Source organism: Hemicordylus capensis, chromosome 1, assembly GCF_027244095.1.
Source record: "Hemicordylus capensis ecotype Gifberg chromosome 1, rHemCap1.1.pri, whole genome shotgun sequence".
NCBI lineage: Eukaryota > Metazoa > Chordata > Lepidosauria > Squamata > Cordylidae > Hemicordylus > Hemicordylus capensis.
The window spans coordinates 252025231-252047367 of record NC_069657.1 but is presented as its reverse complement, the minus strand read 5'-3'; the positions used below and the strand labels follow the sequence as shown (position 1 = coordinate 252047367).

Below are 22137 nucleotides of genomic sequence, written 5' to 3'. Positions count from 1 at the left end.
GAGGAGTTACCCACCATCGTGCTCCTTATTGGCACTTGCGGCCCAACTCTAATATCCAATGCAACCTGCAGAGTTGCTTTCACCATAGAGATTTTAAGGGAAAGAACGAAACTGAGGCCTCGGGTAGAGGCTGTCCATTCCATGCACTATGGTAGAGGCTGTCACATGTCATTAGAAATGCGACAGTGTGCTATGCTAACTTTTTTTTTTTTGTCTCTCTAGGATATCCGCCGACCATTTTTGGTTTGGGCATATGTGAATCCGATCTACAGTGGAGCGGAGCGGCCATCTTCAACTTGGGAAAGCCGTCCCAGGTTTTATCTCCCACTGTAGCTAAAGCGATACTGAGGCAGCCATGTTGGGCAAGGGCAAATTTGCCCTCAGTCTGTGAAGAGAGGAATAAATAAGAGCCGTGACGAGTCAGTTTGACTTGAGCCGCCTTCGACGTCAGGGACTGCCTCGCCCTCCGTTTGCACTTGCAGCTGCAATGCTGCACAGGCGCTTCCGTCACAACTTGGTTTCTGATCAAGGAGCGTGCTGTCGCTAGGAAAATCCTACATGATAATTACTAGCAATAGATGTCGAAGCCTTTCGGCGATTTATCGTGAGAATAAATTGTTTTTCTTCAATGAGAACATATTGGGTCTCATTTATTAGTTCAATCGCATTTAAAGCTGCCGAACTACCCTTAACCCTTTTATGAAGTTTCGTAATGAAGTTTCATAATGGAAAAAAAATCTTTTCATTATTTATATTTATCCTGCTCTTTGCTGAACTTTTAAACAACACGTCCGCAGGCTCTGTCGTCATGCTAACTAAAATTAAGTCTTTTTTTGAAAACGGGAGAAAAACATTCACATTATTATTTATTTATTACCTTTCTAGACCGCCCGATCAAAAGGATCTGACAATAAGTATTGTTATCTCAATAACTTATGTTTTAAGATATGACCTGCAGCTACCAAAGCAATAATTAAAGCTTTTTACAGTGGCAAATCAAGCCTTCTTTTTATAGCAGTATTGTAATAGGGATGCATACATATTAAAGTATTTTAAATGCAAAACTTGGTAGCCAGTGTATTTATAATTAAACTTCTTTGATAATACATTCTAGAAGAATAAGTCTCCATTTTCTAGTAATGTTTTGTGAACATGTTTGTATCATTTCTTGATCTTTAACCTTACTGATTCATAAGATGTCCCATAGTTTTACCTTATGACTGCAAACTTATTTCAGAATATTTCTTAAGAGACAGAAGCCCTATTTAGACGTTTGTTTTGCATGCATCTGTATGCATGTGTCTGTATGCATGCACATGTTTCTGCGTGATGACTGTAAATCAGGCATCCCCAAACTGCAGCCCTCCAGATGTTGCTGAACTACAACTTCCAGCATACCCAGCCACAAAAAATTGTGTCTAGGGATGCTGGGAGTTGTAGTTCATCAACATCTGGAGGGCCGCAGTTTGGGGATGCCTGCTGTAAATCATTCATTTTAAAAGTGAACCTAGGTGCAGGCCCTCTCACATGCAGGGTGCAAATAGGAAATGTACTTCTGTGTATGTGTTAAATATAATGTGTGAATGTACATGTGAACAGATTTGTATGTACATACACTGCAGCAGTGTCTCATACTGTGTGAGGGAGGAGGCAATGGTAAACCCCTCCTGTATTCCAAAAGAATACTGTATATTCCTCCTGTATACCAAAAGAAAACCACAGGGCTCTGTAGGCACCAGGAGTCAAAATTGACTTGACGGCACACTTTACCTTACACTGCTCACAGATTATGCATGCATTGAACAAAACATGTTAATAGGGCTAGAATCAAAAACCTTTTTGGCTACCAGTTCATCCCAATCTACACACTCAAAGAACTTCAAATATTACGACTTCCATTTGTAGATATTTCCTCAGCAAGTCATGTTCTTCAATATAGTTAATAATCCTAGCTTTAACAATGAGACTGACTCCAGATATGATATGCAATGATATTGACTAGCAACACCTGGTCCCTTGAGATCAGCTGGAGAGGTTCCTCTGCAGTTGCCACCAGCTTATCTGCTGGCTACTCAGGGACATGCCTCCTCCATTGCTGCTCCAGGCTCTGGAATGCAGTCTGCTGAAATAAGAGGCTTCCCATCTCTGACAGCTTTTAAAAAGCCTCTAGTCTAAAGACTTTTTCACCCAAGCTTTTTAACTGGACTGTTGTTTAAAACTGTTTTAAGGTTTTTATTTTTAATATGTTTTATGTTGGGGCTGACTTTAAAGCAGGTCGTAGAGGATGCTTGAGAGCGATCGTGTCTACCACTCTAGTGAGTTCATCATTCCACATTTGTACCAGAGCATCGACAGAATCACTAACTGAGACAGCTTGAAACCGTTCCAGGCTTCTTGGAATCCTATTGGATCCAATAACCTGCTTTGGCAGACCAACCTAATTGGTCCTTCACCCCTGCAGAGGTGGGTTGTGGTTGCAAGTCCTACCTTAACCAGATGGTGATCAGTCCATAACAGTGGGAAGATGACAGGAGTCCCCACCCACAGAAGACCACCCTGGTCAGAGCCAAAGATCAAATCAAATGTGTGACCCGCATCTTGCATCGATCCAGAAACGGCTTGGGATAGGCCCATAGTTGCTGTAAACCGCCCAGAGATGGAAGTCTGGGGCATTATACAAATTTGGGGGAAAACAAACAAAAAGACATCTGGCACTAACAGTCTGGGCCCTGGTCTGGAGATGATTTTGGGCCCCACTTTCTTTTGGAGGTACTGATTGTGGCTGTGGCCAGAGGCACAAAAAGGGTCTGCAACCTTTCAAATAGCAGCCCTATTTTGGTTTTTGTCTTTTACCAAAATATTTAAAGAACTGCATCACACACATGCACACACACACACACATACACACACACACACTATTAATTAGAGAAAAAGCACATCAATAAAATGTTATTCACAATAAGCAACCTCCATTACTGATAATTAACCAAACAGTTTAATAAATACTATTATTATTATTAAACTATATTATTAATTATTATTTAATTAATAATAAATGTTATTTTGTGTTCCATCTCCTTTCTAAAGTTTTTAAGCTTTAAGTAATGAATATACTTTAATTATGATACACAAACAATCTTTCCTAATATTTCTGGTACCGTCCCTTTATGTCTTTGTGATTGTAAGAAAATCTATATCTTTGATTAACATTCCCTGGTTTCAAAATTTTGCAAAGTGATTTTGAAATACAAGGAAAGTATACTCAATTCAACTTAATGCAAGAAATATGTTATTCCATAACCACTGGGGTGAAAGTGAGAATCTTATTCTATTCTTATTATGCTTTGCCCCCTAGTGGTTAGTATGAAACACTATGAAAAACAGAATTAATTATTTATTCTAAAATGTCTCTTTGCATATTTAAGAAGGTCAAAGAGCTACTGGTACACTTGGTTGTCCTTGCCTCCTCCTCTCACAATGCTTCAGCCAGATGGGAAAACACTAAAAAGCTTATGACTGACTTGTTTCTTCTTCAGATGGAATGAAAATAGCACACATGATAGACCCCTGTGAAGCCATATGAATTTCATGCAGGTATGTCCAGTGGTTGTTGTTTATTATTATTATTATTATTATTATTATTATTATTATCATCATCATCATCATCATCATCATTATCATCTACACAGGATCGGTGTTATTGACTGGTTTGTTTTATCCAGGCATCGAGTCCTTCCCAAGGACCTGGGATGGCTGAATTTTATTGTCAATGTTGTTGCTGTTATAGATATCGTCGCAGAATATAGGCTGTTCCCAGTAAAGTTGCTTTTTGTAATTGGCTGATGGTGATTTCTGTGGCCCCTATGGTGTTGATTGAGGTGCTCTTCAAGTTGTTTTGGAATTGCACCTAGGGCGCCAATGACCACTGGGATTATTTTGGTCCTTTTCTGCCACAGCGTTTCAATTTCAATTAGTAGATCTTTGTATTTTGTGATTTTTTTCTATTTCTTTTTCTTCTATTCTGCTATCCCCTGTATTATTATTATTATTATTAATAATTGTATTTCTATACCACCTGATACAGAAATCTCCAGGCGGCGTACAAAATAAAACACAAAATAAAAATATAAAACAGCTAAAATTCATAAAACAGATAAAATCTCAAATAAAACCATTAAAACTTATATTTCAGTTAAGAGCCTAGGAAAACAGGTACGTCTTCAGGGTCTTCCTGAAAACAAACAGAGAAGGAGATGCTCTTATTTCAGCAAGGAGCTTATTCCAAAGCCCTGGGGCAGCCACAGAGAAAGCCCAGTCCTGGGTCGTCACCAAACAAGCTGGAGGCAACCATAACCGGACCTCTCCAGATCAATTTAGTAGGTGACAGGGTTCACGACAGAGAAAGCGCTCTCTTAACTACCCTGGACCCAAGCCATTAAGGTATTTATAGGTAATAACCAGCACTTTGTATTTTGCTCTGAAACATACCGGCAGCCATTGCAGTTCTTTCAAAATCAGTGTTTTGCGGCCCCTTCAGGTAAATCCAGAGACCAATCTGGCTGCCACATTCTGTACCAATTGTAGTTTCCGAACTACCTACAAAGGCAGCCCCACATAGAGTGCATTACAGTAGTCAAGCCTAGAGATTAACAGCATATGTACCACTGTTTTAAAGTCATTTGTCTCCAGCAATTTGTCTCCAGTATCTGGCGTTATCAGCCGAAGCTGATAAAAAGCACTCCTGGCCACTGCCTTAACCTGAGAAACTAAGGAGAGTTTAGGATCCAGGAGCACTCCCAAATATGGACCTGACCTTTTAGGGGGAGAGTAACCCCATCCAGAACAGGCAGATCTAAACCATCTCTTGGGTCCTGACCCCCTACAGACAGTAAAGGTAAAGTTGTGCCGTTGAATCGGTGTCAACTCCTGGTGACCACAGAACCATGTGGTTTACCTCTGTCTTATTTGGATTCAACTTTAGCTTGTTATCCCTCATCCAGCCTATTATCACCTCCAGGCAGGCATTTAGGGGGGTCATGCCATTTCCTGATGGTTGGGATCCAGAAATAGATCTGAGTGTCCTCAGCATATGGATAACATCTCAGACCAAACCTCCTGATGATCTCTCCCAGCGGTTTCATGTAGATGTTAAAAAGCATTGGAGACAATGCTTGTGGAACTCCACATGTTAGCATTTGCTTTGCAGAATAACAGTCTCCAAGCGACACCATCTGGAATCTAACAGAAAGCTAGGAACAGAACCACTGTAAAACAGTGCCATCCAATCGCACCTCGTTCAAGCAACCCAGCAGGATGCCGTGGTCAATGGTATCAAAAGCCACCAAGAGATCTAAAAAGGGTCAGCAGAATCACACTCCCTCTGTCGACAGCCAATTGGAGATCATCCATCAGGCCAACCAAGGCAGTCTCAACCCCATAGCCCACTCAAAAGCCAGTTTGAATTGGGTCAAGATAATTTGTTTCATCCAAAACTGCCTGGAGTTGAGAAGTGACCACTTGCTTAATCACCTTGCCTAGCCAAAGAAGATTAGAAACAGGACTGTAATTAGCCAACTCTGAGAGGTCCAATGCAGGTTTCTTCAGATAAGGTCTAATAATAGCCTCCTTAAGGAGGCATCCTGCTCTCCCTCAGAGAAGTATTTATGATGTTTACCAGACCATCTCTAATAATGTAACTGCCTGCTGAAATAAGTTGGGCAAAGGTCAGTGGAGCAGGTGGTGGGACATACAGTCCATAGCAGTTTGTCCACATCTTCAGGAGGAACAAAATGTGATCCAAACCAATCCTACAAGAAGAGTTGCTGGACACCTCTACAGTAGACTCTGCAATAACTGTGGAATCTAGTTCAGCATGAATACAAGACATTTTATCCACAAAAAAGTTATTCCAAGTTCAAATTCAAGTCAGAAGCGGCTTGAACAAGCCTCCTCACAACCCTAGACAACTAAGCTGGACATAAATTTGCAGAAGCAATGTGGGCAGAAAAGAACTGCTTCTTCAGTGCTCATGCACATTGCCAGCATAGATCTTCAAATGTGCTCTGTGTTGCAATCTGTCAGATTCGCATTGAGTCTTCCCCCACTTGCGCTCTAGTTGTCTGCCTTGCCACTTCAGCTCCCGTAGTTCTTCTGAGTATCATGGGACTGACTTGAAAACAGGTCAGAGTAGATGCTTGGGAGTGATTGTGTCTACCACTCTCGTGAGTTCATCATTCCACATTTGTACCAGAGCATTGACAGAATCACTAACTGAGTCAGCTTGAAACCCTTCCAGGCTTCTTGGAATCCTATTGGATCCAATAACCTGCGTTGGCAGACCAACCTAATGGGTCCTTCACCCCTGCAGAAGTGGGTTGTGGTTGTAAGTCTTACCTTAACCAGATGGTGATCCATCCATGACAGTGGGGAGATGACAGGAGTCCCCACCCACAGAAGACCACCCCGGTCAGAGCCAAAGACCAAATCAAACATGTGATTCACATCTTGCATCGATCCAGAAACCACTTGGGATAGGCCCATAGTCGTCATGGCCACTATGAACTCCTGAGCCACTCCCGACAACCTGGTCCCAACCTGGTCCCAATGTACATTGAAGTCCCCTACCAACAACAACGTGGGCCAGTCCAATGCCAATTCCACAACCAGGTCTGTCAGCTCAGTTAGGGACTCTGTTGGACAGGAGGGTGATCGATACACCAACAGAAGTCCCAATCAATCTTTGGTCCCTCAACTTAGGTACACACACTCAATATAGGTCAATTCCCTGACTGGATCCTGGTAAGGGAAATGGTGTTCTTATAGACCACAGCCACACCACCTCCCTGCCCACATCCTCTAACCTGCTCCACCACAGAGTAACCCACTAGGAGGAGCTGAGACCAGACTGGGCCACTAGCCTCTCCCAAGCAGGTCTTCATAATACACACCAGGTCGGCTCCTTCGTCCATGATCAAGTCATGGATGATCTCAGACTTATTTTGGAGTGATCTGGCATTACAAAATAATAAGGTGAGGCTCTGTGGGTTATAGGCACTGTTTTCCAAGGTTAAAGATGTGGTAGGCCTGGTTGAGGGGGAAGCCACAATTAAATTTCTAAATACCCTTCCCCTACAGATCTACCAGCACTAAATCTTTATCAATTCCCCACCACCACTGGAATAGCTGCCCCAGAAACACCCCTGCCTCCCCATCTCTGGATGACCCAAGACACATACCTGTACTAGGCTCCGTAATTACAAGGGCAACAACAGTCTAATTAGCAGGAAGGTCCCTTCCAGGAGTCTAAAATGATGCCTTGGCCCCACCCCAGATGGCAGCAGCTATCACCACACCCAACTGGCTACACCTCCAGCTAGGGGTGTGCATGGAACCGCCAAACTGCGGTCCGGCACTGGGGTGGGGGGTTGCTTTAAGAGCAGGGGGAGAGTTTACTTACCCCTCCCGCTGCTTTCCTGCTCTGGCGCCCGTAATTTTAGTAGTAATTGGGGTGGCAGGATACCTCCCTGCCTCCCCTTCCCCCCTTTAGCTATGAAAAGCTCCCAGGAGTCCTCTGCGCGCGCACGTTGTGCATGCGCTTCATGTCTCTGTGACATGCACGTGTGCGCAGAGGACTCCTGGGAGCTTTTCATAGCGAAAGTGGGGAAGGGGCGGCAGGGAGGTATCCTGCTGCCCCAATTACTACTAAAATTACGGGCGCCAGAGTGGGAAAGTGGCGGGAGGGGTAAGTAAACCCTCCCCCTGCTCTTAAAGCAACCCCACCACCCAAACCAAACCGCCCAGGTCCGGACCAGTCCGGGGGCCTTTAGAATGGCCTCTGGACCGGTCCGGGCACGTCCCTACCTCCAGCTAAGGCTTCCTTCTTTTAAGGGCCAAAGAGCTGGAAAAGCCCAACCAGCTGTCTCTTTCACAGCAATGGGCAGGGTTGGCCAGCTGCTCAGTGTTAGAGCCGATAAGAAGGACAAGCAAACAGTGAGGTGTAGAGGGAGCCTTTGGCAGAGCCTGGAGCTAATCTGACCACCCCAAAAACGGTGGGAGGAGGACAATGGAAGACAGAATGTTTATCTGCATGTACACTTTAAAGTTTTGAGATTTGCCTTTTGCCTTTTAAATCATTGCATAACTGCAGCAAGATGGGAACGATGAAACAATTGCTGTTATTGCTAATGCCCATTTGATGTGCTTTAGGATGTACCTGCTTACAACACTGAATCAAAAGCAGCAGCAGCAGCTATTTGGAAGGGGAGAAAGCTTATTTCCCTAAAGGTTAAAGAAGAGTGCAATTGTGGGGGGAAACCACAACTGCTGCACATGGGAGTCCTATTTTTCTTTCGCCTACAGTTCAATTAAGAAAGCCACAGATGTGTCCTGCAAAGGGACCTTGGTGATTAGAAACAGTTGTTCTACTCCCACATTATGTTCAATGCACATACAGTCTGTGTACAGTGTACACACATACAGAGCAGTACGCATATAGTTTATGTACACATTATGTTTAATGCATGAGCAGCAGTCCACCTCCTGTCTGTAGCCTGTATTTGAGAGGGTCAGTACCCTGGTTCACCTTTAAATGAACACTTGTACAGTTATCACACAAAAGCATATACATATGTATAGACCAGTGGTGCGATTTGATATGGACCTTTGGGCCGGAATCTAAGGCCCTACCCTGTCTTTAGTGTGGGAGGGGACACTATATTATATTATGCCCCATGGCATACTTGCAAGGCCAATTTCCAGAGAGATTCACTGGGATCAGAGAGATAAGGGGAGACGTACATGGCTCAGATATCCTGCTTGAATACAGTACAATGCAGGAAAGGAGCATAATTAGCTCCCCCCACCGCCATTGGAAGCTGTTCAAATGAGAACCAAGAGTCAGAGCTGTTAATTTTTTTCTTATCTCTTTGGCAGGGCCTATAATAGGGGGATGCAGGGAGAACATCGTGCCCGGGCCCGGGGTCCAAAATGGGGCCTGGGAGCCAAAGTATTAACTGTAACCTATATTACAGTTCATAGCTTATCTATAGAACTTTTGTGGCCTAATGATGATAACTATGATCGCGAGCTTGGCTAAGTCTATGCAAAAGATCAGGCATCACATATTGTACATTCTGGTAAGCCAATGATTTTATGCTACAAAGAAACTTTGTTGGTACTTAAGTAGGTATGTTATGCTAAGTAGGTATGAAAATAGAATGGCGCACAAGCAAAAATACAAGAACAATGCTCAACAGCAATTTTTTCACCTTGCGGTTGTCACAATTTTTCATAATTCAACGTATGTGAAGATGCTGCTGCTGAATGTATACCTGAAGCAATCAACTTTTTCGGAACAATTCAAACTGTGTACCACCTGTTCAGTTCCAGTCCTAAGTGGTGGGAATTACTACAAAACCCTATTGGTTGTTCTCTTCACGGTATGTCTGAAACAAGATGTGACATCTTTTGCCTGTGTGTTAATGTCAGCTGTGTGGTACAAAATATTAGATTAATATTTATTAGATTAATATTAGATTAATATTATTAGATTAATATTAGATCAGATTAGAATAGATTTATTAGATTAATATTAGATTAATATTACAAAATATTAGCTGGCATAGATATTTGCAACAAGGTCATCCAAGCTAGAGTTGCCACACCGGATATTGAAGTAGCAAACATAGAAACTTTCCTCACAGGTCTGATAAAACTTTGAAACAACTGGAAATGCATGTGGAATGAAGCCAAATTGGTTGCATCAAAGCTAAAGATAGAAATAAAACTCTCCTGTAGATGTGGTGGAGTTAAGTGCAGGAGGGCAAGGCCACATAGTGACAGCACACCAGATGCTAACTTGGAGGAAATGAATGACAGAAGAGGCCTACTTCAGAAAGTGTGTGTTTTACGTTTTGGTGAACAATGCTGTAGCAGGATTAATTGTCCACATCAATGCTGTTAAGCAGTTGGCAGAAAAAAAATGATTTCTTGTGGAAATCTCTCACCATGTCTGAAAGTGATGTGGAGAGAAAAGCTTTATCTTTATCAGAGCAATATCCTGCTGACCTTAATGATGATGATTTTGGAAAAGAAATGCAACATTTACCCTCAGTACATAAAGCAAATTTTGTAAAAGCACAGTTAAAGCCATTAGATCTGTTGAACAGAGTACAGACTTGGTGACCTGTTTCCAAATGTTTGTGTTAGCTTAAGAATCAACAGAAAATCAACAGAGCGTTCCATTCCACCCCTCACTCATCTTCCACACCCTTTTTGGCCTTACAGGCTACAGCTCATGGCATAAAACCGTAGTGGATAAAAACAGGATGACTAATGGAGAAGGGAAGGGGGCCCGAAAGAAACTTTGTACCCCCTGATACCAACAGCGGAGCGGGACTGCCAGTGGCCTGTGTGCGGCTGCCGCCGTGGCCCCACTGACCCCGCATCTGACGTCAGACTCTAGGGCTGACCACGCCCCCGCGTCTGATGTCAGATGCGGGGGCGTGGTCTGGCTGAATGGAGCCTTGAGGCTCCGTTCAGCCCGGGACGGGAGTATTGCCCTTTAACTGCCGAAGGGGCCGCGTGGCCCCTTTGGCAGTTAAATGTAGGCTGGCGCTGAAGTTAATGAAGTTTGCATTAATGAAGTTAATGAAGTTAAAGGGTTAGTGTTGCTTTCGCTCCTGGGGTGCGCTGCAAAAGCAGCACCAGCCTTTTAACTCCTGATGGGGCTGCACTGCCCCTTCAGGAGCTACTTAGGCTGGCGCTGCGTTCACAGTGCGCAACCAGAAGCAGCTCTTCCCTGCCTTTGCAGGGAAGAGCTGCTCCTGGCTGGTGCTGTGAATGCAGTGCCAGCCTTTGTTGAGCTCCCGAAGGGGCCATGCGGTCCCTGCTCAGGAGCTAAACTAGCCTCCCCGCATCTGACGTCAGATGCGGGGGGCGTATCGGGGCTGCGAGTTGCGGCCCCTGATTGGTCGGTGGCTCAGGTTCTTTGAACCCGTTGGCCCAATGGTGGCTCTGCCCCTGCCTGATACAATTCCTCTCAGAGGCCTTGCTCTTTGGTGCTCAGGAAGCTTTTCTGGAAACGGATCTCTCAAGTGTAGTTTGGGAGGACCTGCAGGTTGCAGCGTGCCAGAAAAGGAGGAAGGTGGGTATAGGGAAGGGGTGGGTATAGGGAAGGGGTGAGTGGGTTATTTTTATTAGCCCTTGCCTCTACTCCAGGACTGGAATAAAAGCACTATTCAAAAGCTGGTCTGAACTAAAGCACCATTCAGAAGCAACCAAAAACACCACACATCCCTGGTACCGCCTTTCGAAAGGAAATACAATAATGTCTGAATATGGCCAGAGACGGACAGTAGAGTCGGCTGAACTGTCTAGTACAGACTCTGGCCACAAGAGGGCAAACTCAGGGATGAAGCCATTTTCAATATAAAGGACACAGCAATTTCCTCACTACAACTACTGTATATTGATTTTAGAGTCTATTTTTAACTTTCTAGTGAGTCTAACATTAAATGTACAAACTGTGTGTAAGAGGAGGGGGAAGGTTGTAAAACAGGAAGACTTAATCCAGTGTACACCTGCAGCGCATTGGCCAATTCCGATCCGATGCTGACCGGGGTGGCTATGGTTTTGGAGACAGCACTGGTGGGGAAAACGCGGTGGTGGGGATGAGCACACTCCCTGCTCCTTAAAGGTACCCCCCGCCACCAAACTGGCCTGAACTCTGGGTTGTACACATCCCTAATGGGTAGTACTACCAGACTGCAGGTGGAAATCCAACAGAAAGTGCCTATATAATCCCTCCAAATTCCATACACATGGAAATCTAGATTGATGCCAGTGTTAAGAAAATAACAATAATAATTATGATGGCTTACATCCAGACTAATGCTGTGTGCAAAAGGGGGGTGGGCTGATTTTCACTTATCTCCCCTTCCCTCTGAAACCCAATACGCCTTCCAAAGATATGTCCCAGCGGATCGAGTCTCACCCCTGCTAACTGAGCAAAGTGGCACCTTTTAAAAATGGTGTTTCTCTTTACTGAGTAAAGGGAGAGCAATTGGCACTGTCCATCCCCAGCACAGCATCCCTCCAGTGGCTGTTACTGGTATCTATCTTGTGCTTCTTTTCTTAGACTGTGAGCCCTTTGGGAACAGGAAGCCATTCAATTTAATTTTTTAAAAATATCTATGTAAGATATTGGGGGCTTTTGTTGAAAAGCATTATATAAATATTTGTGATATTTGTATCCCTCTGTAGTTTGCATGCAGTGTTAATCTGAATGTCAGCCAACAACAGCCATAACAACAACAACAACAACTCGATGTCTGGATAAAACAAACCAGTCAAGTACACCTGTCTGATTGTGTAAACAACAACAACAACTTTTATTTATTTATTTATTTATTTATTTATTTGATTTTTATACCGCCCTTCTAAGCTGGCTCAGGGCGGTTTACAATTAAAAAACAGAAATCATTAAAAACAATTAAAACAGAAATACAAATATAAACACCAATTAAAAACATCTTTAAAAACAATTAAACAATCAAAATAATTAAAACCCTGAAAACCAGGTTAACATTTATTAACATCATAATAAATTATGATGATAGAAAACTTGATGTCATGTAAAGGATTCTAGTCTAGTCTTCTTCCTGACATGGTAGTTTTCTTTTCCTACACATAAAGAAAGGAGTATCCTTATATACCCCTGAGAGGAGAGAGAATTCTATCATGGAAGTTTATCACCTAATTTGCTTTTTGTGAAAAGCAAGCCTCCATCAGGTTATTATGTGCCTTGATTTTTCTTGTTTCTAGTGATGATAACATGGATCTTTCTCAAAATTACTGGCTGAATTTATTAATTTATTTCATTTCTATCCCTCCAAGGAGCCCAGAGTGGTGTACATGGTTATGTTTGTCCTCACAACAACCCTGTGAGGTAGGTTAGGCTGAGAGATACATGCCTGGTCCAGAGACACCCAGTGAGTTTTATGGCTGAATTGGGATTTGTACTCTGGTCTTCCAGGTCTTAGTCCAACATTCTAACCACTGCACCACACTGGCTCTCTAGTGTAACATTCCTTTTTTTAAAAATGTGTGTAATAATGAGCATGGAGAATTCTGGACAGGCAATGCAGCACCCATGGTCAGAGGAAAAGCTTGGAATGCTGGCATTTTCTGGATTTCCAGGCAATATGGCATCCCTTTTGTAAATGCATTATGACAGGCTGATGTGGCACTTACGAGCACATTGATAGGAGTCTTTGCAAGTGACCAGCATGGTGAAATTATTAGAGCACAAAGCATCCTGAAAACACAGATCACCCAAAACTACCTAAATGAAAAGTGAAATATCTAGACATTTTGGCTTGCGAGATGCATATTCGCATTTCAAAAATGCACAGTGCTGTTACTGTTGCCAGCCATTTGTCATTTATTTTCTGAAGTTTAAGGGTATAAAAACATATCTTCAAAGCACAATCAGCCCCCTGAGATCCAACACTCTAGCTTTGATGCCAGCTCTCAAGAATATTAATATTGATGAGGTCAGAACTGTCCTGAGTAATTTTCTTCCTCTAACAAATTAACAATGTGTAGCTTGTACTCTATCATATCAATGGAAAGGCACTAGGGGGTGTTGGTTTGTGAATTGTATCCCTTGTCTGTCTGTGATCGGACAAAAAATACTATATATTTCAATGGAATCCCAATTGCAGTCTGCCACTGAAAATCCCGTGAGACTAGTATGCCAATGCTACATTCACACATATATATTTACATATGATATATTGGATATCTCATGAGATTTTGAAAGCCTCTCATAATCATGTTGTTAGGATTCCTTAAATAAATGGCTTTAGGATCCTTCTTTTAGTCTTACAAACAAATATTTTTATCTACTTCAGTTTCATATGTTTATCATAAAGTGGCCTATTTCTTTTTCTTGCTGGTTCTTCCCCTTAGATAGAGCAATTAGGAATCTATAGTCACTACTCCCAGCAGTGCTTTTTCTTGGGCCTGCCTACGGACACTTTCATACTTGTACAGAAGACTGAAGTTCTTTATTGTGTAGTTGGGAATCAGAGGCGCACTAACCCCCAGACCTTGGGGACCCGGTCCAGTCCTCCAAGGTCAGGGGGAGCCTCCAAATGGCTGGAGGGCCTTGGCAGCCACCCCATGCCTGCCCCGCCAAACCTCTGTTTTTTTGTTTTTTTTGTTTTTTAACCTTTCACCCCCTTACGGCCGGCCAAAGGGTGCCTGCAGGGGGAAGCAGAGCAGTCTTTCTCCCTTCTCCCCCCCCCTCCCCCAGTGGCAGAGAGACCAGAGGGACGCTGGCAGCATCTGTTCGAGCCAGTATCTTTAACAATGTGTGAGGCACGCCTGCGTAGTTTAGAGATTGTTTCAAGCTTGCCAGCGTGGTGTAGTGGTTAGAGTGCTGGACTAGGACTGGGGAGACCCGAGTTCAAATCCCCATTCAGCCATGATACTTGCTGGGTGACTCTGGGGCATTCACTTCTCTCTCAGCCTAACCTACTTCACAGGGTTGTTGTGAGGAGAAACTGAAGTATGTAGTACACTGCTCTGGGCTCCTTGGAGGAAGAGTGGGATATAAAAAATGTAAAAAGAAAAAGCTGTGTATTCATATCCTCTTTCCTCCTTCCTAGTAATCTCTGCTAGTAATAATGACAAGCTTAAGACTTGACTTGGGTCATAGGGTGTGTGCTCAGACACAAATTTATGTATACACCCACATGAAACAGTGATATTTATCATAAAAATTATGTGTTGCTGTGTTCATTTCGGGGGGGGGGATGTATTTATCATCCAAATGGTTTGCATTCAAATTATTTGATGAACTCTTGATGTGATGAACTTGTAAAGAAAGTGGTAGTTCACACCCAGTCATTGTTACCAAAGGATATGGCTAATCAGTATGCATTATGTTCTTATATGACATACAGCCTACAGAAAATTCTCCTAAAAATTCAGCAATAAAAATGCAAGGCTTTTTTGGTGCTGTTTTAACACATTTTCCACTGTGCATCCTGTAAAAGTTGAACAATGCTTTTAGGAATCATTTAAACCCATTTGTGTGTGCTTATTCCTGGGGGCCCAATCCCAGTGTGGAAGATGTGTAGGTGGATTCAGAGATCAAAAATTTGATCTTGTTTATTTTATTCAAGGGGAGAGACAGGTCCACCAACTTGGCCTGAAGGACTGGAGCTATTCTAACTCTACTTCTTTCCTTAAGACATAAAAGACATACGTGCCTTAGGACCAAAGTATATGGGATGTCAATGACAGGGGCGTAGCAAGGTTGGATTGGGCAGAGACGAGATTTTAAAATGGGCCCCCCACTCAAAGTCCAGGGCCTCCGCAGACCCCAGGCCCCCAAGGATTTAAGTCTGATATTTCAAAATAAGTATGCTGCCTGGAAATACATTTCACTGAACACACACATGCACACTTTACAATATATAGTGATATACATTGAATGTTATATATTTGTGCTACTTTTAATACCTAGAACACACTACAAACACTAATTATTAAAATGGGCCCCTTGATTCCAGGAGGTTTTTCACATGGGGCATTCCTCTGGAATGGAGGTGCTGCATTCACATTTTGGCCAGATTTACCCTGAAGTCCCTGAGAGTAATTGGGGAGTAGTTCACACGCAATACAGGCTTTTCACTGCTCGTTAGAGAGTAGCCTGATTTATATCTGGAGTAAAAAAACCAAACTACTATTTTGTGTTGGTTCTTTGGGACAACTTCAATTTCGCAGTTAAGCCTCCAAGTAAACTTGCAGTAAAGCCTGCTGTGTGTAAAATTCCCAGGTAAGTGTGTGGAGAATTGCAGCCTCAGGCAGCAAATCTAACCACATTTAGCTGGAAGTACATTTCCTAAAGGACTTACTAGCAAGGAAAGCATGTCTGCTTAAAAGTAAACTCCATTGCACTGTCTGAGATGCACATGCTCAGGGATGTAAACCAAACCAAACTAATTTGTGCTCCCAGCATATTTTGCTCCCTATAGGAGACCAGTAAGTCCCACTGAAGCAAGTAAGATAGGTGCGGAGAAATAGAGAAAAGAGCAAGAATTGACACCATTCCTCAGGAGGGTGGGGGAGGGTGGGGGGAGAATGAAGAATCTGCCTCTTCTTGGTAAAATTTTAAGATAGATGAGACATGCCAGGGTTCAAGGAGCTCCTGAAGCTATGCCCTAGTCTGTCCAAAAAGTCATTCTCCCTGCTCTCCAATGTGGAAGTAGGGCTGGTTGTGGTCTGTCACTCTACTGAGATAAAAACCACTCTCTGCAGGTGCTCAGAAGCATGGCCATCCCTAGGGGGTGCGGGGCTGGGGGCGAATCAGCATGTGCAGGGCCTCCTCAGCATTTCATATCATTACAGAATCATACTGATTGATGACATACAGTGTGAATAGTGTGAGTGACGTTTTTGGACATGTCCAACCAGCTTGGCATTTCTAAAGAAAAATAAAATAAAATAAAAGCACAACACATGGTTCACAGTTCTCACTCAGACCTTCTGGGTTGCAGAACAACTTGAACATAAGTGCATTTATGAATGAATGAATGAATGAATAAATATAAATATAATATTGTTTGTTCCAGAAGTTTTTGTAATTTTCTGCCATGAAACAAGCCACTTATAGGACTTTTTAGATAGTTAAAAAATAAAGGCCAGCAAATTTTCCAATCTGCTTCAAATGTAATATTCAGAGATTTCTCAGGCCACCCCGCCCCCCATATCAAAGCCCTGCAGCAAGCAAGCAGATCCCTATATATGGGGGGCGGGGTAACCACAAAAAAGGACATTCTACATAAAAAACCACATTCTACCTCCGTTACTGGCAAAGGCTGGGCTGGCCGGCCTGGGCAGAGAGTCTGCAGAAAACTCTGGCTGCCTCCTTCCTTCCTTCCTTGCTGCCTGCCTGCCTACTTGAGTTCAGGCTTCAGGGAAGCCTGCACTGAGGCTTCTCTGGAAGCCCCGCCCACCCACCGATCAGCTGAGAGGCGGGGAGAGAAGGAGCTCTAGCAGCTTGCAGGCTGCTTTGATTGCAGGCCAGGAGGGCAAGCAGGAGAGAGGACGAACAGGGCAAGTGGCTGAGGGGCCTTGGGGCTGGGCAGGTGGGCAATGGGGAGTCATGTGATGTGTCTCTGGGGGGCCCTCCACGCAGACGACTGCCTCCCCTTGCCCGATCATAGTGACACCCCTAGTAAGAGCCTTTCCTGTAGTTGCTTCTTATACCTCAACATAAGCAGAGAGAGAAATGTCCTTGAGGAATAATCACAGGTGGTCTGCACCATAGGGAGGGAAGCAGCCCCCCCCCACCTTGTGCTCCCTAAGTAGAGTTGTCATATAGCTCTCAGTAAGGCCCAACTTGAATTGCCCCTAAACATGCAGCTGCCACAATATCATGACATCATTCATCCTGTTCAGGCATTCAGCCTATCCTTGGAGAGGGACTAGGAGGGAGCCCACCAGCTAGCTACACCCGCCCCCCATGCTGATGTGCTCGGTGACCATGTGCCCTTGCTCTCCCTGTGCTTAGCACTTCTCTGTACAGGCAAGTGCTGAACCCTAGAAGAATTTCTCCTTCATTCTAGAAACAGTCCCCAGGTTCAGTGCTTGCTTCTGCAGGCATAAACGGGATGTGGGAAGGGCAGGGAGTGTGGTCATGGAGCATATAGGCTCAGGGTTACCGCAAGCCAGCTTGCTCCCATTCCTCCTCTACTCGGGTTCAAGCTGAACACCTTAACATATTCCTACTCACCACCAGCTGGAGAGAATGATGTGTGGATTGGGGTGAAGACTGTGGTGGCTTTAACCCTACCCTATGCCATGGTTCCAATATTTGAGGGGCTGGTATTTCCAGCTGCTGTTTCCCTGGAGCCTTTTCACATGGGGCTCTGCGAACTGGGCAAAGAGGCACCTTTTAACATGGTGATTCTCTTTATTTAGCAGGGGGAGAGTAACTGACCCTCTCCACCCCCAGCACAGTACCTCCCGTGACTTTTGCTGGTGTCTATCTAATGTTTCTTTTTAGATTGTGAGCCCTTTGGGGACAGGGAGCCATATCTATCTATCTATCTATCTATCTATCTATCTATCTATCTATCTATCTATCTATCTATCTATTTGTAAACCGCTTTGGAAAATCTTGTTGAAAAGCAGTATATACATATTTGTTGTTTGTTTGTTTGACCTCGAATCTCCACCAGAATGGATTGTGTGCGTTTACACATTGGACAGATGTATGCCAAAGTCCGTGTGGGATTTTGGGGAGCACTTCACACGCGATCCGGCCTGTCCCAGTTTATGTCCAAGGTAAAAAAACTCCTGTTTTTGAGCGGAGTTTCTGGATAAACCGAAGCAGGCTGCCAGACTCTGACTTGAAGAGTCGTAACATTAACATGATAAAAAGGCAAATCAAGCTTTTGAGACGTAAATAGGAAGCTGCCTTGCCGAAATGCAAATACTGGGGGAAAACCAGTTTTCAGAGAAGCAGCCAGCTACATTTTGCTCTTTGAAAGTATTTCTACTATTTGAAAGTATAACTTGCGAAACCTCTGGGTATGCTCAAGTTCACTTTTTTGTGCAAATTTATTAGTCCGCTTGCTAAAGGCTTTTGCCACGACCCTTGTGGCATTAAATTGAGGTGTTTGGTTTTTTGCAGAATGTCAAAAGTTTGCTGATTTAAAAAAATGGTTAAAAAAACTTACTGTAAAGCACACCATGTATGTGCCAGAAGTAGCAAGCAGTGCGAACGTACACAAAAGTGGTGCCATCAATTCCCCAAATTGAAATGCAGCAATTCTTATGCAAACTGTCTTCACTCATCGGATACCCCACACCCACACAGCGATCTTGAAGCCGCATGTGAAAAGGCCCCTGGATAAAGGTCCAGTTGGCGCCAATGGAAAGCAAGTGGTGGTACTTACGGGTGAGAAATTTATGGGATGGAGGGGAAAGAGTTCAAAACCAGCCATAACATATTGTAAAGATCTGAGAAAATAAATGTATATGTAGATATGGCTGCTCTAATATATTAATATATGTCTTATATAATATATCTAATATATCAAAGACAGGAAAAGTCAACCTAACAATTGTAACAGAGCTACACTTGGAGATCCAAAGACTCAGAATATAATGTGTAGCCTCATCATAGCCAAAAGAAAGTGTATTTTACATTATCACCAACTTTTTATATGCATTATGGGTGTATGTAGAAAAGATAATACGTTCTGTATTTATATTTTCACCATTAAAGTGTATGTTAATAAATGACCTTATATAGTAAGCTTTTCAAAAGCTTCACATCATTCAGGCTACATTATTTTGTTAAATCATCTGCTCATGGAAAAATGAGCCCCTTGGGGGCAGACTGGCATAAAATGAAGGCGATAATAAAACAGAAACTGTAATTCTGTAAACAAGAACAGTTGAAGTGCATAGTATTTAATTTAAGGCTTAATGAAACAGATTTCTTTCTTTTCCTTCAATGAAATGGGCAACTTCACAATCAGGCACAGAGATGACCTCTAGGTAGAAAAATAGTGTTGCGAAATGGCAGGTAATGAGCTGGATGGCGGTTCTTTTGTAAGTAAATCACTGCCTGTGCCTTTCCCAGACAGCAGGCTTAACTGCGGAGTGAAATACTGTTACAGGGCATATCAGATATTTCAAATTTGCCCAGAAACCCGATGCAAGAAGTGGAATTTTTTACCCCAGACATATATCGGGCTGTGCTCCAATGTGCAATGGAAAACCCAAATCATGTCTGGAGTGCTCCCCGATAGCTCACAGGGACTTTGATGTAAATCTGGATGATATGTGAACGCAAACCTGCCCTTCCAAAGTAAAATCATCATCTGGCAGGGCTCCTGGTGGCTCAGAGGATGGCCCTGAATAGCTTTGTGAAGCTTCTATCACCTTCAAAGGCAACCGCCATAAAGAATCTTACAAGTGTTGTGTTTCTGCCCCCCCTCACTGCAGAGACTACATAAGAGTAAGAGTAAGGTGTGAGATTACTTCACCCACACACCCTGCTTGCCCTGTCTCCCCTGGCAATATGTGAGTGTGAGTGAAAGAAACTGCAGGCAGTTTCTAGAGGAGATACTCAGAAAGGATCTAAGAGCTTAGGAGTGACATGAGCCAAGCAGACAGTGGAGGCATCTTGGGATGCAGTGTCTGGGCTCTCTGATGTAACCTGTTGCTGATTGTTAGGAATGTTCTGCTATTTCTAGTTTCATCCATGCTCAACCTCTATATTTGTATCAACAAACCAAATATTATAAAATCATCATAAGCCTGCAGTGACTCTCCTTCCATGGGAAAGAAAAATCCAAGGTGCACTGCAACCCGTAGAACTTCCCACAGCCTTGGGAGCATAAGAATTCGTATTGGATGCCATGATTCTTAAACTGTGATGCAGGTCCTCCTTGGGGGCATGGGGCACCTAGAAGGAGAGAAATAGGATCCTGAGGAACTAGGAGGATTCTGTGCAACTAGTCAAGACCTTGGTAGATTGAAGGCTCCCTGGCAGAGGACCCTCACAAATCCACATAGGACTTGGGGGGATGATTGTACCCTTACAGCCAGTTCGATTCAGAAAGGGAGTTCAGAAGGAGCAGCTACTTGGTTCTCATGTTTCTCCATATGTGGCTTCAGTGGGAAGCCAGATATCCTGTTCTTTCCCTCTTCAAATTCCAGTGTGGGATCACTACCAGATTCTACCGTCCCTTGCACACAGAAGCTGGCTGTATCCACATGGCTATGTACAAGGATCTATGGACATCTTCAGTGAAATAATTATTGGTGCTAGTTTGGGGAGCCCCACAGGGCATCATAAGTTTAGAAAAGAGGCCTGAGTTTTTAAAGTTGGAGGGGGAAAACCTGCTCTAATGTGTAAAGCAGATCACAAGTGTGTTTCATGTTGCAATCATATAGAGGAGGTAGCTGATTTTTCATGTCTGTAATAGCAAGAGAAATTCTGTATAATGTTACAGTTTATAAGAGGCTTGCTCATTAGTGCATTCATAAGCTTAATATTTCATCCAAAATTAACCCCCGTGGGAGTAATATAATTAGAGAACTGTCTATTTGTACATATTTTCAATTCCTTTAGGTAGCAAAATCCTAAAAGCTGGAAGTTCTTTGGCTGGTTTAAAAAAATGGTGACTTTACAAAAGCATCTTCCAGAGTAACTCATCCATTGCCAGTTATTTGGTGCTTGTTTTTCTTCTTTGCTGTTCACAGTCATTTTTAAAAATGGAGTTGGCAATGCTCAGAGAATCGATCCAACCTACTCATTATAGTCATTCATTTAGCAGCATTTGCAACAACGTTCGTGGTGAATTCTGGATTTAAGGATGTCAGCCGCTCTGCTCTGTGCACCTAGCAGTGCTTATTTTAAGAAAATAATTCTTCCAGCCAATTAGAAATAGCAAATGCATTTAGGGTTTTGCCTTTAGTAAGGACATTAGCAATAGCAACATGTTGCTGCAAAGCAATGCAAGAGTCAGCCTGCTGCTTGATGTTTCTGCCAAATGTGACAGACTGTGGCTCATGACCATGAATGGAAACTCACCTGTGAAGTGAGAAACAATTCAAATGGTAATTTAAGTGACTGAATCAGTAGTTTAGGTGAAACTAAACACACCTAACATGTGTGACATGGTTGTCTTTGTCGGATTGAGTATGTTGTCAGCTTGGATTTTGTTCCTCCCTGAACAAAAGTAATTCTTTCCATTTTTATGAAAGTAATCTATTATATATTTTGGAGAGTTTGTTTATGCGAAATAAAGTCATACTTCTCGATTACCTACAGATACAAAATTTTGTGTATACAGTCCTGGCACTAAAATTAACTGAATACAATCCTTTTTGCACTACTGGGGGAAAGGTTTAAATAATGCTTTTGTGTTTTTTAAGAAGAAATTTTGAATATAATCATCAGACTTTAACTGTTATTGTTCTCAACAGATGTTTAACACTCAAGAATCAGAATTCAGAAATGGCATTATGCTCAAGAGAAGCAGATCTTTCCCAGATTAAAATTTTAACAAAAGTTTCAACTTTTGCAATATAAGAATGCTGGTT

The 22137-nt window shown here is 43.0% G+C and overlaps 1 protein-coding gene and 1 long non-coding RNA gene across 2 annotated transcripts in view; one reads left to right on the top strand and one right to left on the bottom strand.

Moving 5' to 3' along the window:
- The window catches only part of AFTPH (aftiphilin), a 51704-nt gene extending 51590 nt beyond the window's left edge, over positions 1 to 114 (bottom strand). The window contains exon 1 of the mRNA XM_053284384.1: positions 15 to 114. The gene's annotated coding sequence lies outside the window, so the exon portion shown is untranslated. The remainder of the gene's footprint in view (positions 1 to 14) is intronic.
- LOC128339875 (uncharacterized) lies at positions 113 to 22137 on the top strand. Its single transcript, XR_008313287.1, has 3 exons — positions 113 to 604; positions 3537 to 3594; positions 22021 to 22137. It is a non-coding gene; the product is annotated as an uncharacterized LOC128339875 (long non-coding RNA).